This window comes from Leopardus geoffroyi, chromosome D1 (genome assembly GCF_018350155.1).
Source record: "Leopardus geoffroyi isolate Oge1 chromosome D1, O.geoffroyi_Oge1_pat1.0, whole genome shotgun sequence".
Taxonomy (NCBI): Eukaryota; Metazoa; Chordata; class Mammalia; order Carnivora; family Felidae; genus Leopardus; species Leopardus geoffroyi.
The window spans coordinates 53,071,150-53,088,786 of NC_059329.1; the positions used below are offsets into that span (position 1 = coordinate 53,071,150).

The following is a 17,637-nucleotide window of genomic DNA, read 5'->3' on the forward strand; positions in this document are numbered from 1 at the left end:
AGCTGCCAGTCTGTTTTCAAAAGTAGCTGTATCATTTTACAATCCCACCAGCAATGTAAGAAGTTTCCAATTTTTTTTTTTTTTTACATTTTTTTTCCCAACACTTTTTACTGTCTCTCTCTTTTTTAAAAACATTCTTATGGGTTTGAAGTGACATCTCATTACGGCTCTGATTCAGATTTCCCTAATGACTAATGATGTTTAGCATCTTTACTTTTATATCTTCTTTGGAGAAATGTCTACTCAAGTTCTTTGCCCATTTTTTTAAAGTTTTTTTTTTTGTTTTTGTTTTTGCTTTTGAGAGAGAGAGTGCACAAGTGAGGGAGAGGCGAAGAGAGAGGGAGAGAGATTGCAAGCAGGCTCCACACTGCCAGTGCAGACCCCAATGCTGGGCTTGATGTGGAGCGTGATCTCACAAACTGTGAGATTATGACCTGAGCCAAAATCAAGAGCCAACACTTAACCGACTGAGCCACCCAGGCACCCCTTTGCCCATTTCTTAATTGGGTTCTTTTCTTTTTATTGTTGAGTTACAAGAGTTCTTTTTATATTCTGGATACAAGTCACTTGTCCAATATATGGTTTGCAAATATTTTCTACCATTCTGAGTTGTCTTTTCACTTTCTTGATAATATTATTTGAAGCACAAAAGTTGTTAATTTGGATGAAGTCCAATTCATCTATTTTTTTTTTTTTTTTGGTCACTTGTGCTTCAGGTATCACATCTAACAAACCATTGCTTAACCCAAAGTCATGAACACTTGATCCTGTGTGTTCATCTGAGAGTTTTGATCCACTTTGAGTTCATCTTTGTATCTTGTGTGAGGTATGGGACCAACTTCATGCTTCTGCATGCAGATTACAAGTTGTCCTCGCACCATTTTTTGAAAAGGCCATTCTTTCCCCATTGAATTGTCTTGTATTCTTGTCAAAAGTCAGCTGGTCATAAGTGGGAAGGTTTTTGTGGCACTGGTGGCTCAGTCGATTAAGTGTCCGACTCTTGATTTTGGCTCAGGTCATGGTCTCATGGTTCATGAGTTCAAGCCCCGCATCAGGCTCTGTGCTGACACTGTGGAGCCTGCTTGGGATTCTCTCTCCCATTCTCTCTGCCCCTCCTCTGCTCATTGTCTCTCTCTCTGTCTCTCTCTCTGTGTGTGTCTCTCTCTCAAAATAAATAAACTTAAAATAAATTATTGTGAGGGTTCATTTATGGACTCTGAGTTCTATTTCATTGATCCATTGATCTATATCCTGATGCCAATATTACACTGTTTTTGATTAGTGTAGCATCATAGCAGGTTTGAAATTGAGAAATTCTGTCTTCTCAATTTGTTCTTTTTCAAGATTGCTTTGGGTACTCTGTGTCTCTTGCATTTGTATATGAATTTTAGGATCCACTTATCAATTTCTTAAAAAAAAACTCAAGCAGGGATTTCAGTAGGGAACGCATTGAATCTATAAAGCAAGCTGGGAGAGCTGCCATCAAAATAATATTACATCTTTCAGTTCATGAACATGGATGTCTTTCCCTTTCTTTGGTGTTTAATGATATTCACTACTTCACATATGACATCCATACTTGTGAAGAAGTCTTGCATTTGTTTTTGAAATGCATTCCTAAATATTTTATGGTTTTTGATGCAGTGGTGAATTGTTTTCTTGTTTTCATTTTTGGGTTGCTCATTGCTAGTATATAGAAAACAAATGACTTTTGTACAATAAGTTTGTATTCTGAAACCTTGAGGGACTTGTTTATTCTGATTTTTCTGTGGATTCATTAAGATTTTCTAGGTACTAGATCTTCTCATCGATCTATAAGAGGAGATAGTTTTCTTCCCCCTTTCCCTAAAATGGATGCCCTTGTTTTATTTATTTATTTATTTATTTATTTATTTATTTATTCATTTATTTATTTGGCTAATTTCCCTGGTTAGAACTTCCAGTATAGTATTGAATAGAAGTGGTGAGAACACACACACTTTATCTTGTTTCTAATCTTAGAGGGAAATAGCCTTTCACCATTAAGTCTAGTGTTAGCTGTGGGTTTTTCAGATGGCCTTTATCAAGTTGAAGATTCCTTGCATTCATAATTTGTTAAGTTTTTTTCTCATGAAACGGTGTTAGATTTTGTCAAATGCTTTCCTGTGTCTTTTGACAGGATTTTGATGTTTTTAAGAGGCAGAACTGACACAAGATTTGGTAACAAAGGTCAGGTCTAGACAATGGAGAATTGTCCCAAGTCTCTGAGGGCCTTGTCCCTGAGCATCCCCCATCCCCTGGACTTTTTCTTTACTTCCTTGGCCTTAGAAGGACCATCCTCCCAGCTCACTGGGAGGTCAGACTCAGAAATATTGAATTCTGGTCCTGACTCCCATTTCCAAGCTGGGATGGATAACACTGAATCTCAGTTTTCTCCTTGGTAACACAGAGACATTGATGCCTACTTCTTAGGGTTGTTGTGACAATGAAATGAAATAAGCGTTCTCCAGAAACCTTCAAAATTCTCCACTGCTGGACCAAAGATGTGCCCATTTTGTTATGAAAGCAAGACCATCACTGTCAGGAGCCACATCAACCACGGTTTAAATCTACTCACCGGCTGCTTGACCCTGGACAAATCATTTAACCCTCTGAGCCTCAGCGTTCTCATCTATGAGGTAGAAATGATAATAATACTTCCCTCGTAGGGTTGCTGTGAGAAGACCATGTAACAATCCCTATGACATCCCCAGGCACATCAGGGATGCTAAGGATTGCCTTTTGAGACTGAATGCGAACAAGGAAGCCCTGCTTTTCCACTAACACAGGGGCTCCTGGAGGACTGGGCATACATCTCCCTCACCTCTCTATGTGCACGGCCTAATGCCATGCTCAGCATGTAAAGATACTCAGATGTTTTTGCAGCTGAATTTACTTCTGTCTCTCAACCTACTACTCTTTCCAGGTTTCTGTCCAGTTAAGAAAAAAAAGAATTGACTGTGACCTTTTAGAAATATAAATAAGCCAGTAGAGAAAGGAAGATTTTAAATCATCTCATTTTATGAGTTTATTTTGCTGAGTGGGCCAAGCAGGTATTAATCAATTTGGGGCCTCCCTGAGGGGCAGGAAGGGCCCCACAGCTCCCGCTTCCGCTGACCCAGCACGGCTGCCCCAGTTTCTGCAGCCAAAAGGCAGAGCAGCACCTCTTGGGCATTGGGGAGTTAGAAAGTTTAACCTGGGAGAGATGTGTCCTTAATGATGTTTTATACCCAGGGGCTCCAGAGAAGAGTGCTTTGGGGAGGTTAAGTGGGACAGGAGGCTGCAGGAGCCACATGCCAGGGGGCAAGGGTGCAGAGAAATGGGGAATTACACCCTGGAATGGGTCCCAGGGGGAACACGCGTCATTGCAGCAGCCCTAGACACAGGCTTAGTCGTCTGTGCCCCAGACTCACTGCCATCTCCAGTCTGGTTCTCACACTTGCCATCCAGTGCTGCTTCTGTTCCCATTCCAGTGAGAGAGGAAGCTGAGGGACTCCATAAAGCCCAGAACCAGGCCTTGCTGAGTACTCCCCCCCTCGATACCCAGCATCACTTACTGAGGGCCAGGCTCTGGGATGAGTGGGACAGGGGGCCCCCCTGGAGCTGCTCACTGTGGGCAGACAGCCACAAGAGGATGAAGCAAGGTCTTGGGGGGGGGGCGCCCTTTGGAGGCTGCAGTGAATCAGACTGGGGAAAGAGAGAGGGAGGGGGAAGAGCGGTGTGAAAACACTGCAGAACAGCAGGGGATATTTGATATGTATCTTGAAGGATGGGGAAGAGTTTACCGAGCAGACAAGGAAATAAAGGGTATTCCTGGCAGAGGGAAACTCTGCGCAAGGCTCTGAGACCTGGAAGCGTCTGGCATCCTGGAGGAGCCAGGAGAAATTCAGTGGCATAGGAATGGGGAGTGGGGTATCAGGGAGGGGGTTCAAATGGGAAGACAGGTTCTGTCTGCTGAGGAAGGGCCCCGCCCCCCAGGATGGGCTATAAGGAATGGGGACGAGGTGGGGCGGGGCTGGGAGAGTGAAGAGGGAAGATGGAGAGACCCAGTGTGGCCTGAAATAGCCCTGAATTAATTCATCACCTGTGAGTAAATGTCTTTGGAGCATCATTAGGTGCTCCCACCTTGCTGGGCTTGACTCTATATACCGATATAGGCTTGACTCTAAAGTAGCCTGTCTCCTCTCCCTGCCCACCTGCCTGGCTCCTTAACACTGTCTTGTCCGCAGCCTCTCCTCTGACGTTAAGCTCCCTAAGGTCTGTGTTCTTCGTCCTCCACACAGAGCACTCATTCCTAGGCCTTCTGGGCAGAAGGTGATCAGGAAACAGCTGTGAAAATGAATGAAATGACACTGTGGAGGATTCTGGGAAACCATCAGATTGGAAAGCCTCCACAGCTGGTGCCTAGCAAGGCTGTCCCTAAGGTGGCGCACTTTCAGCTTGGAGGGATTCCCCCCCCCCCCCGCCGCCCCCACCCCGGCCCTAATAGGCCCAAGTCTAACGACACTTAGAAGGCTGAGCCACAGTTGTGTGCCTATGTGTCTGGGGACTCTGCAGGTGTAGATGCGTATGAACTTGTCCACTCTGTGGGCATGCGCGTCTGGGCCCCTATATGTGGGAGCTGGGAGCACCTGTGTCCCTGGACCCCGTGCACTTGTCTGCATGTGCACATGCTGGCAGGCCTGTGTGATTTCCCTTCAGGCTCTGTTTGTTTCTGTGTGGAAGCAGTACCCCTGTCTCACCTTGGAAACAATCCTGTTGTTTGTGATTTCTTAGTAGTGACAGTGTCACCACCCCCGCCTGTCGCTTGTGCACATGCACACACATACCCAGTACTGCTCAGAAGCTGCTAGCTCTGAGAATTCCCGAGGGACCGCCCGGGCCACTTGAGTGGCACGCTAATGGGCCCGCTTTCTTCCTGGGAGAAATGGTCCAGGAAACATTTTTGGAGTGAAATTTTAGGATCAGTTCAATTTCCAAAAAATACGGCGAAGATGAAGGGATAAGATTTGGGGGATTTCCCCTGGCTCTGCTTGCTGGATAAGCTTCTCCTGCGTCTGGAGTCTGGGAAGAGATCCTTCCATTAGGTTCTCAGGAGCTATCAAGCAGGGCCCGGTCTGCGGTTGTGAGTTATTAATCAAAAAACACCGTGAGGGAGGCCGACCGCCCTCAACGGCAGGTGCGGGAGAACAATCCAGTGGACAGACACGGGTCCGTGGGTCTGGCCAGTCTCGTTTTCCCAGGGGAGACGAGCACTCATAACTGTGTTTCTAGACTCGATCAGCTGTCTTCACTCGCTCCGCTTCTTTGTCAGTGAATGGCATTGCTGTCCTCAGCCATCAGCAGCTCTTAAATCCTCTTGCGTTAAGTCGTCCTTTGGAACAAGATGGGAAGATAAACAACTGAAGGAAGTCAATACCCACTCTTCCCCCATGTATCACTGGTCACTCACACCCTCTCCTGAATCCACCTTCTTCTCTCCAAGTGCGTTTGAGAAACCCCGAGGACCTCATTTGGGCTATGCTGCCTCAGGCAGAATTAGCTCTCCTTGTTCTCTTTTACTTTGCAGAGACGAGTTGCAAGACAATGAGCTGAAATCTTGTAGGAAAGCAACTTTGGAACCTTCTGGCCAGTAACACGTTTTGCCCTCTGCCCTCAGTTTATGCTCCCCTATCCCCGGGCCCTTTTCAGGCTGCATTTTAGTGCTGGGTAGTGAGAACTGACCATTACAATAAAGACCTACCCAGAGAAATGCAACATGGATGCCAAGCGTGCTGGCTCAAGTGCCTTTGGAATTCCTTTACCTACAGATGGGAAAACCCAGGCTCAGAGACGCTTAACCAGTTACTCCAAGTTGGCCTGACAGAGGCAGGCCCAGAGTTCAAGTCCCCTGACTCAAGTCCTGCTTTGCTTCTCAGACCCTAGCTACGGACCATACAGAGGAATCATACCCATACTGTTTTGCAAGGATTTTCTGCCAGGGTCGACGCAAATAAACAGTCAAGCAAGGCTTTAGGGCCACCGAGATCTGGGTTCAAATCTCATCTTTACACTGACCAGCTGTTTGTCATAAAGCCAGTTGAGCCTCAGTGCCCTCATCTGTAAAATAGGGATAACGATCCTACCCCTTTCCTGGGGCTGTTGTAAGATTCAAGGAAATCACATATTTGAAATCCTCGGTGGTATCCCTGGCTCAGAGTAAATTATCAACAAATGTTAGTGCCTCCTCCATCTGGAAGCTGACAAATTCAATTAACCAGAACCAGCCCCACCCCCATTTCCCAAGCCTCCCCGTTCGCAGAATCATAAATCTTGTGTTGGAAAGGAGCTCCATAAATCATCTGGCACAGCCCCCAGTTAGCAGAGCTCTCACTGTATTTGGCTCAGTGTGGTCCCCAGTCTTTTGCTGGCTCAGCCTGCCTTACTGTAAGCAGAAGAATTCCCACCAGTGCAGCCAAAAAAAAAAGGGGGGGGGGAATAATGCTGTCAGTGGATTCCACAAAAGGGCTAATATTAGCTGGGCAGGAGGATGGGAGATGTACCTATATTTAGAATCTGTGTCTTCAGCCCTTTCCTAAAGCAGCAGAAGTTGGGGGAGCGGAGGAGAGGGATGCATGCCGCCAGCTGACCCTGAGAGGCAGGCAGAGCAGCTGGGCTGGCTCCCCCTTCCTCAGGCTGGTTGGCTTCCTCTGTGCTCAGGAGGTGGGGGAGGGAGCGGGGCGGACGGCCAGCAGAGATGGGGGGAGGCTGCAGAGGGCGCCCCCGAGAGCAGCAACCTGTATGGTGGTGACAGAGTCTTACGAGGGTTACGTCAGGACACCGGAGTGGCTGGGACAGGGCAGTGGGGTGACGTGGAGGGGCAGGGTCTGTAACCCTCTACTCTAAGATGGTGTCCAGAGAGGGATTTTCCTGGCCTGGTCCTCCTGGATGTGCTGGAGATGGAGGCCTGGGTGTCACAGGGGGCCCTGCCGAGGCCCGGAGAGAGCTGTGCCTAACACGTGCCTAATCAGGCCCTTTGTACATCCTCCCTCTCACAGACTGCCTGCTCTTCCTTCTCTGCCCGATAAACTCACCTTGGGCCCGTGTTCCAATCTCTCCCCTGAGAACACTCACTGCTCCCCAGAAGTCCTGCTGGCCCCTGGAGCACTTCTGTGACAGTTCCTCTAAGCTGACAGAGCCCCACACAGCTGCGCATGCAGTGGGAACCACATCTCAGGTCTCATTCACTCCATGGTGGGCGCCCTTGTGCAGCACACAACCTGAACAACCACACGTGGCTGCCCTGATAACCCTCCTACACGCAGGTACTGTGTCCCCACACGTGCTGCACACAGCCCTCCTGCCCTCTCCCGCCGCAGTGTGCCGTGACTGAAGCAGGGGCCTTGAGCCTTGGGAGCAGAAGGAAACAGCTAGTGGCCTGAGGTCCAGACTAAATTCTTCTATAGCTGGATGCTTCCCAGCAAGGAGCTTCCCCATTCTGGGTCTTAGTTCTCCCATCCTTAAAATGAGACAGGTGAACTAGATGATCTCCAGGGCCTCTTTTAGATTTCCAGGCTGTTTATCTGCTCATTTTTAGGTGGCATAGTGAACATGTAATCAAAAAAGCATGTGTGCTCTACCCTCCCCCCCAAACAAAACCCACATGGTCCAAAGAGAAGTAGAAATTATTTTTGATTTATTTGCCGTCTGGATTTCCTCTCTTTTGCTCCCCTTTGCTGGAACCTTAGGCTGGACCGGAAGGCCTGTCTGTGCAGGATGCTGAAGATTTTACCTGTCACCCAGGGAGAACCTGCCTCAAATCTCGTTTGCCCTCAGGCTGGGCGTGCAGCTATGGTACTGGGATGGGCCCAGGTCTGGGAGTTTGACTCAGTGAGCCTTTGGAAAGGCTACGAGTCTGCAGCCCATACAGTGCAGATTTTCTAGCATCCCCTCACCATCTTGAAATGGTTACTGGGCTCCATTTCCTGTCTTTTTTTTTTTTTTTTTTTTTCCATCTTGCAGAGATGGGCAAGAATCAGGAAGGGCCTGGGGGGTGGAGGCAGGCCGGCAGGAGAAGTAGAAAGCCAAGGGTGTGAGTACCTGCCTGGCGGAGTCGTGTTCCTCTCAGGCTTGCCCTTTTGCACGCCATGGGACGGCCTTGTCTTCCCCACCTGCAGAGCGCAAAGCACATAAGACCGTGCCAGACCCAGAGGCGCACTTGTCCCGCTTTGCCTGCAGACACGTTGTGCACGTAAATAACTTGAGGGCCGCCAAACATTCCAGGTGAAATGTTTGCATGTGGTTTGTGTCTGAGAAACAGGCATCAAAGAACAAAAAAAAAAAAAAAGTGAAGGATTAAACACACACACACGCACAAACACATTGCTCACACGTATCCAGAATCTTGAGTCTTTGAGTATTATTTGTTCTCTCAAAGAGATTGTAACACAGCGATTTTTAGAATCGGAGAACGTCAGGGCTGGGCGCAGTGTACAAGATTTTTCAGTCTGGTGGATTTCAAACTTTTATTGGCCACAAAAGCCTCTTTTCAAAGGAAGTTTTATAGAGACCCATAATGTTTAAAATAGAGGAGAGCAAGGCAGTCCAGATGAAGCGGGCAGGAAGCAGGTATCTGCTGAGTATAGTGTGAAAGCCACTGAGGTCTCCCAGCCCCTCAAGGAAACCGAGGTGAAGAGAGAGGCACCCTGGCCAAGGCCACGTGGCAAGTGAATGATGGCACTGAGAATGGAACCCTGGCCCCACCGAGGGGAAGGTCATTTCCTAGCTGAGCTGAGATGAAATTGCGGCTTCCTTCAGTGGCCCAAGCCATCTAGCTCCTACATCAGGCTGCCACTGTTACCTGGTTAGGCTTTTTATTTTTTTCCTAGTTTCTAGCAGAATCATTGGGTGCCACAGCCAGAAGTGCCAGCTCAGGGTTTTTTGGTCTCTCTCGTGCCAGTGCCGGGGTTGCCTTGGCGGACAGGAGGGAAGGGCTCTGCGGTGCTGGTTGCAGCCCAGGGAGCGTCGCCCTCCACATGAGCGGACCGGCCCCTCTCTTACCCGACTCCCGTAGATTTACTCTGGAAAAATGTAGAGGGGATGGAGGGAGCTACCTTACACAAAGGGAAGGCTTGAGAAGCTCTCATTAAGAACAAACTTCCCCAGATGAGAAAAGCAGTGACCTGATTTCGTTGACTCCACGGAAACAGGCTGAACTTTCTAAGGGAAGAGAATTAAAGGGAGCAAAATCCCTGTATCTTAAATCTGCAGGACCAGCAATTGTCACATCAGCCTCAGCAAAACGGGGAAGGCAAGGGGCCTGCTGCCTCCCACAGAAGACCTGCCACGGTTTAGGGAGCTAATCCTGTCCCCTGTGGCCAATGGGGAACAACGTCTGCCTTTTTGCCTTTTGTCCTTGGCCCCTGCCACCCAGCTAGGTGTTTGCATTTGACCCATATGTGTCAGGCACTTACGACTTTAGGTGACTTCCCCACACTAAGGCCTCCCTTTTAACAACATGCTTCCTCCCCCCCCCGCCTCCTGATTTACCACTCCTGGCCGTTTCAGCCCCTTAGACTCTTCTGCATCTCTCTCCCTGACAACTGGGTGACCTTGAGCATTGCTGAAGCTTGCTGATGCTGTGGATAGAGGAGCCCGGCATCCTTTCTTCCTCTTTCTTCCCTTTGCCTGGATCTTGGAGAGAGCAGAGCTGAAGCCCCCACGCGGTGCTGGCCTGCTGCCCCTGGAGAGCGAGGCTCTGCCCCTCCCTCAGACTGAGGGGCCTCCTTCACCTGTTGTTTGCAAGGTTTGTTCCTAGCATTAAACCTAATAAGCTCACGCCTGACTGTTTGATCCTGAGCTTGTTTGAGGAGTTTAGGCCTTTACGGTGCATTAACAGGATGCTCACGAGGCTTTAGGGGCTCTGTCCGCCTCAGGGGCATAGGTCTTTGGAAGAGGCTTGCCTTTTGCTGCAGACTTCTGGGGCTCTGCACAGCGTGGGTCCTGGCTATGCTGCAGGCTAGCTGGGCAACTTTGCCTCTCTGAGCTGCCGTTTCCTCCTCTAAACAATGAGGGGTACCCCAACTAAGATTGTTTGGAAGAGTAATTAAAATAATGTAAGGAAAGTGGCTGGCCCACCATGGGGACTCGGTAAACAGCCATGCCTCACCTTCCTGTGAAGCCTGAGTAAATCAGAGCTCAGCCAGCACCTTCTACCTAAGTGTCCTGATGGGTTACTCTCCAGGGGACATCAGGGAACATTTGCCATATGTCACAGATTTGAAGACACATGTAATTTAACATTTCAGCGTCTCTGGAATCCTGGTGCATCTTACCTGTTATACACATATTATGGTTGAACCGGCGTTGTTGTTGAGATTTTCTTCCTTTTTTCCCCTCAGTGGCTCATAAGGTAATGAGGTATCTTATGACAAAAGCAATTGTAATTAATGACATCTTCAATTCGATGAAATTTAGGTGTTAAGCACTCACCATGTGCCTGGTACTATTCTAGACCACTTTACATCAGTTTAATGTGGGCTACAACTATGTAGGGATTGATAGCCACATTTTACAGATGGCAAAACTGAGGCTCCAACAGGTAAAGGGCTTAGCCAGCACACAGACTTATTAAGTTGTGGAATCAGGATTTGAATCGAGAACGCCTGACTCCAAGGCCTGTCGATAGGTCCGTGGGGAGAGGGACAGTTAGTTTTCCCTTGCTTCTTAGGACCATCTCTGAGCAGATCCATGACCAAGGCCTGAAGGGTGCTTCGTTTTTGCAAGCAAAATCACATATATTTATTGGAGGTGTCTGTTATGTACTAGGCACATCCTAGGCATTGGAGGTTCAGTGATAAACAAGATATATGTAGAGCTTGAAGTCAAGAAATCCAAGTAATTACAACCCATTTACTACATATTTCAGTGGGACTGTATGAAAGGCTATGGGAACATGTGGGAGGGGCCTTTACCCTAGGCTAACAGAGCCATGGGGAATTTCCAGGAGGAAGTGACCTGATTGGAAAGTTAGCCCTGCAGAGTGGGTTAGCGGTGGTGGAGAATGCTCCAGGCGAAGGACAGAGCATGTGCGCAGAGGCCAGAGAGCATGTGGTCAGCAGGAGACACAAAGGAGATTGACATCTATACTATCCAATATGGTGGTCAACAGCCACATATGTCTGTTGAGCACTTGGAATGTGGCTAGTCCAAACTCATGTCTACCTTAAGTGTAAAATACGCACTGCATTTCAAAGACTTAGTATGAAAAAAAAATATAACACGTCCCATAAATAATTTGTCTCTATTGACAATTTGTTAAAATGATAATGTTTTAGATAAATAAAGTACATACTATATATTGTTAAATTAATGTCTGTTGTTTTCTATTCCTTTTTTTAGAGTGACCACTAGAACACGGCTCACGTGTGTGGCTCTCATTATATTGGGACATAATGCAATAGGAACTGGGAAGCCATCGAAAGGTTGTGACCTGGGGAAGGTTAACCTAGGGAGATCAGTTAGGAAGTGCAGAATTCCAGTGCTTTTGCTATATTAACTCATTTAATCCTCAAAACAACTCTAGAGGTAGTGACTTTTAAATTCGTGTGCACAGCCCAAGAGAGTGGAGCTGGGAGAGAAAAATGACCCCATGTGGCCTGCTCTGTGCAGGGCGATCCACAGCCCGGCACTGCCAGGACCCGTGTCTTCTGAGTTCAGACTGGCACCCTGTGCATGCTCTGCACCCCATCTCTGGCCGCCAGCCTAAGGATGACCAGGCAGCTCAGGTCACACTGGCTAATCTTGATCTGAACTTTTCACACCATCCCTAGGATTGGGTTTTCTTTACAGATGCTTTCCCATGTCCCTTACTCCAAGCAGTTGGCAAAGATGGGATAGCTGGCAATTACTCCCCCTGTAAATGAGCTAGGGGGATGGGCTATTTCCCCAGCTTCATTACTATTGTTTAAATCACGTTTTCAGAAAATGTACTTCTGGAAAGACTATGGAGAACTCATGAACATTCACCACCGCTTCTAGAAAGATTGCTCTGTGCCCATCCCTTACCCCCTTAACATGAACATTGAACAAACAGCCTGTTCTCCACTGGCACCACATCCTGTTCACCAAAAGCCACAGCAATAAGATGTAGCTGAACAGAAACGTAGGAATGGTTCCAAACTCCCGAAAGGACAGTGGCTTCCTGAGGAGCAAAATGTTTTTTGTTTTTTGTTTTTTTTCATTTTCTAAAATCAAAGATATCCTTACAAATGATTACAAAATAAAATAGTGCGGGAAGTCTTATAGTGAAAAGCAAAACACTTCCCCAACCGCAGACCCCCCTCTCCTGAGGTAACCACATTCAACTACTTTTGATTTTAGTTCTTCTGGTGAACTGCTTCCATATCATTACATAGTATTTTCTTAAACTGTTCCAAAGTGATGTATCAGCTTTACACAGTATCTATTGCCTTCCTGCTGGGTTAAGTGAAGGTATAGCTCACTGACATCCTGCCTCTCCCACCTCCTCCCAGGGTGCACTTGTAATTAGGAGTCAATATACATCACATTTTCAGTTCTTCCTTTGGTTACCTTTAGAGCTCTAAATAATACACTTAAATGAGAATGGCTTTAAAGGGTTTGTTCTGCTTCTCCCGGATGCATCTCTCCAAAGCTTCTCTTCCAGTCATGAGACTGCTTTCTGCAGAAAGGCTTCTTTATAGAAGGACTGGCTATAGAGCACCTGAAAGGTGTTTATTCTTAATATTTTGAGGTGGGTAGCTGCCGTTCATTTTTGTATCTTACTTCATATTGTAGGAATTGATGTGGAAATTGAAACAGGAATTTCTACCTATTAGGAAGAATTCCGCTCCTGATGCTGTCAGGCCAGTGGTGACCTCCGGGCTGTTGAATGGCACTGGAACACATCTTGTCAAATTGGGGGTTGTGGTTCGGAAAGCTTGCTCATCTCCATCTTTTAAAGAAATCCCTCCCCGGAACCTCATAGGTCCTCTCGCCTGTTTCATAGAACATCAGAGCCTTAGTTGCAACCCGAGAGTACTTTTCTTTTGAAGAACTAAGGTAGAGGAAGATTAACTAGATATAATCAAGTGAAGGAGTTACTTGGAGAAAGAGCAGGACCTACAAACCCAGGCCCTCCACCAGTATTGCGCTCTCACTGCTCTACACACCTGAGAATCCAGAACCATCTACATGCTACAGAAGGTCTAGAAGTGAAATCCAGAGTAGGTTGAAGTGAACTTTGTACCTAGGCCTGGGGTAACTAGGGGTATAATCACTAGGTTGAAATAGCAGTGAAATGTTAGCAAGAACAGCATCGTCCTATACTTTGCGTGTGTGTTGGAGGGAAAGTTCAAAATCATTAATGCTACTTAACTGCCAATAAAATATTTGTCTTAAATTATATAAGGCACTCTATTGAATGTTGAGGATACAAGAACACTTAAAATATCCATTTACGGTTAAAATGTCCATACTACCCAATGCACTTTGCACTCTGCAGATTTAAGGAAGTCCCTATCAAAATACCAGTAGCACTTTTCAGAGAGCCAGAACAAATCTATGTATGGGACCACAAAAGACCCCCATTCTTGAGAATGGGTATCACAATCCCGGGTTTCAGGGTATACAACAAAGCTGGGGTACAGACTGCTGTTACACAGGATGGTACTGGCACCATCCACCATCCACCAAAGATGGATACCTAGATCAATGGAGCAGAATAGCCCAGAAGTAAACCCATGCTTATATGGCCAATTAATTTACAACAAAGGAGGCAAGAATACACAAAGGAGAAAAGACAGTCTTTTCAACAAATGGTTCTGGGAACACTGGACAGCTACATGCAAAACATTGTAACTAGACCACTTTCTTATCCCATACACAAAGGCAAACTCAAAATGGTTTAAGGACCTAAATGGGAGACCTGAAACCATGAAACTCCTAGAAGAGAGCACAGGAAGTAATTTCTCTTACATGGGCCACAGCAGCATTTTTCTAGATATGTCTCCTTAGGCAAGGGAAACAAAAGCAAAGTCAAACTATTCAGACTATACCAAAATAAATAGCTTTTGCACAGTGAAGAAAGCCATCAATAAAAAAAAAAAAAAAAAAAAGACAACCTGCTGAATAGGAGAAGATATTTGTAAATGACCTATCCAATAAGGAGTCGATATTCGAAATATATAAAGAACTTCTATAACTCAACACCAAAACATATCAAAACAAAAACAAATAATCTGATTTAAAAATGGGCAGAGGACCTGAATAGACATTTTCCCAAAGATGACCTAAAGATGGCCAACAGACACATGAAAAAATGCTCAACATCACTTATCATCAGGGAAATGCAAATCAAAACAACAATGAAATATTGCCTCACACCTGTTAGAATGGCTAAAATAAAAAACACAAGAAATAACAAGTGTGGGCAAGGATGTGGCAAAAAAGCAACCCTCCTGCATTGTTGCTGGGAATGCAAAGTGGTGCAGCCACTATGGAAAGCAGTATAGAGGTTCCCCAAAAAATTAAAAATAGAATTACTATAAGATCCAGTAATTTAATGACTGGGTATTCACCCAAAGAAAAGTCAAGCACTAATCTGAAAAGATACATATACCCCCATGGTTTATTCCAGCATTATTTACAATAGCTAAGATATGGAAGCAGTGCAAGTGTCCATGGACAGATGAGTGGATAAAAAAGACATGGAATACATACACAATGGAATATTACTCGGCCATAAAAAAGAATGGGGTCTTGCCATTTGCAATGACATGGATGGACCTAGAGAGTATGGTGCTTAGTGAAACAAGACAGAGACAAGTACCATATGATTTCACTCATCTAGAATTTAAGGGACAAAACAAATGAATAAAAAAGGGGAAAAAAAAAGGCAAACAAAAAACCAGACTCAAATACAGAGAACAACCTGGTGATTCCCAGAGGGGAGGTGGGTGGGAGGACAGGGTGAAATAGATAAAGGAGATGACCAGTATACTCATTGTGATGAGAACTGAGTAACGTATAGAATTATTGAGTCACCGTGTCGCACACCTGAAACAAATATAACACTGTTAATTATTCTTTTTTTTTAATTTTTTTTGAACGTTTTATTTATTTTTGAGACAGAGAGAGACAGAGCATGAACGGGGGAGGGGCAGAGAGAGAGGGAGACACAGAATCGGAAGCAGGCACCAGGCTCTGAGCCATCAGCCCAGAGCCCGACGCGGGGCTCGAACTCACGGACCGCGAGATCGTGACCTGAGCCGAAGTCGGACGTTTAACCGACTGAGCCACCCAGGCGCCCCTAATTATTCTTTAATAGTGAAAGAAAATAAATAAAACACTTGATAAGATTTCAGTAAGTAATTACTATATGCCAGGGGTTCAGAGGATACAGCAATGACCCTATTTCTGCCTTCAAGGAGCACACCATCTGTTCATAGCTGGACAGACATCCACAGAATGGACAAATACCGTACCGGGCACAATAGACTAAGAATGTGGACTTGAGGGTCAGACAAATGAATTTTCACTCTGGTGCTCATGAGCTGGGTGACCTTGAGCAAATCATGACACTTCAGCGTGACTCATGGTCCCCTTCTGTGTCATGCTAACACCTGCTTCATGAAGTAAGTAGTGTAGGGGCAAAGTGAGCTTAAAAGAGGTAATTATGGAGAACCCCCAGCCTTGTAAATACTGGATTTTGGGTAAGTTTAGTCCTCTTCCCCATCTCCCCAACCCCAGCTCTCAGATCTGCTACAGGAATGTAGAGGAAGAGGTGGTCACATATCCATCCCGGAGGGGAGACGATTCCAGGAGGCTGTAATTGGGCTGGACCTTGCAGGGTAAGAAAGAGAAGGAAAGATCCCAGGCAGTGGGAAGGGGCTGGGCCCAAGTGTGACGTGATAATGCCTATGGCACTCTGAGAGGAAAAGGTTGCTTTTCATTTTTTAAAAGTTTATTTATTTATTTTGAGAGAGACAGAGACCGCATGAGTGGGGGAGGGGCGGAGAGGAGAGAAATTGAATCCCAAGCAGCAGCAGAAATTGAATCCCTGTCAGCACGGAGCCTGGACCTGGGGCTCAAACTCACAAAACCATGAGATCATGACCTGAGCCAAAACTGAGAGTCGGACACTTAATTTACTGGGCCACCCGGGTGCCCCAAAAAGGTTGCTTTTCTTAGGATCAAAATCAGGGGAGGACTTTAAAAAATCTCCAATTAATTACCTTTGTTTTTGTAAGGAGTTCTTGGACGGAGAGATTGGGATACTATTTGGAGCTAGAAAGCCACCTGCTCCCGGAAAGCTTTCCTCAAACCTCCCATATGATGTGATGTCTAGCAAAGGCTCTGCCTTCAGGCTTACCTGGCCGTTCCTTTGTTCCCACAGCGGTACAGTGGACAAGTGACAAAACCACTCAGAGTCTCAAATCTCTCCATCTGTAATATGGAGAATAACAGCGATAGAATATACCCATGGTGTTGTCATGAGTGTTAAATATAAAGCCTTCAGAACATGTCAGGCGTTCAATAGGTACTCAGTAGATGCTAGTTTCTCTTAAAAAGCCTTTGCCTTACCATCCTCCCTAGTGTATACCACTTCATGCTGAAATTAAGGACCCTGTGACTTTGGGAGGGCAGGACCCTGCTTCCATGATCTCTGCTTTATGGCCTGGGGTGGGGGGATGGTCACATAAAGTTGGCTCTCAGGGAATGCCTGTTTAATGGAACTGAACTTGCCTTGGCTGGACCTTGTTATAAGGCTATGGAGTGGGACTCAGGATGGAGTGAGTCCATCCCGAGGTCAGGGAAACTAGGTGCTGGAAAAAAGCACCCAGGCTATAGGATGGAGTCTGAAAATCTCTGTTTTGCCATTTACTCTTGGCCTTGATTTTTGTCATCTGGAAAATGGGGATGGAAATCACTACTTCCTGGGGTTGTTATGGGAACCAAATGAGATAACCTATGTTAATGTGTTACCTGCCTATGAATTTCTTACGTGTGTGTGTGAAAGGTCTCTGATACATTGTTGATACTCAGTGTGCAGTGGGTATATATTTGCTTCACCTTCTCCACTTTCCTGAGGTTGGGGAATTCAGTCGCTTAAAGAATAAGGAGGCTTCTTACAATGTGGTCCTCCCATAATGGAATGCCAGGTCACACACCAGCACCACCTCTGCTCCCAGTCCAGTTGGGAAGGAGCTCAAGGGGCCCGTGTTGGTGCCACCCAGGCAAGGTCAGGACTTGGGGTGAGCACTGCAAGTCTGATGACTTGGGTTCCACCCAGCACCTCCATTAAACAGCTAGAGCCTTGGGTAGCACGCTCAGAAGGCTGGACCTGGGTTTTCCCTTTGTAAGTTAAGGAGGAGTACTCAGCAAACATAGGCCCTCTACCCATACTCTCTGTGGGGAGTATCAGTGTGAACACAGTTCACCCCTTCTCTCCCATAGAGAGGCTATGATCACGATCTCTTACGGATAATGGACCAGTATGTAGAATATTCTGGAATAGTAGGAAGAGTGCAAATAAATGCACAGACAAAAGAACCCTGAGTAGCAAGTGAATTTACCGTCTCTGAAGTCCTTTAAAAAGACTAGAGAAAGGCTCTGGAAGCA

At 46.3% G+C, this 17,637-nt stretch overlaps 1 protein-coding gene across 5 annotated transcripts in view; it reads left to right on the forward strand.

Moving 5' to 3' along the window:
- The window catches only part of TENM4 (teneurin transmembrane protein 4), a 2,911,279-nt gene that overhangs the window by 2,323,850 nt on the left and 569,792 nt on the right, over positions 1 to 17,637 (forward strand). The window lies entirely within an intron of this gene.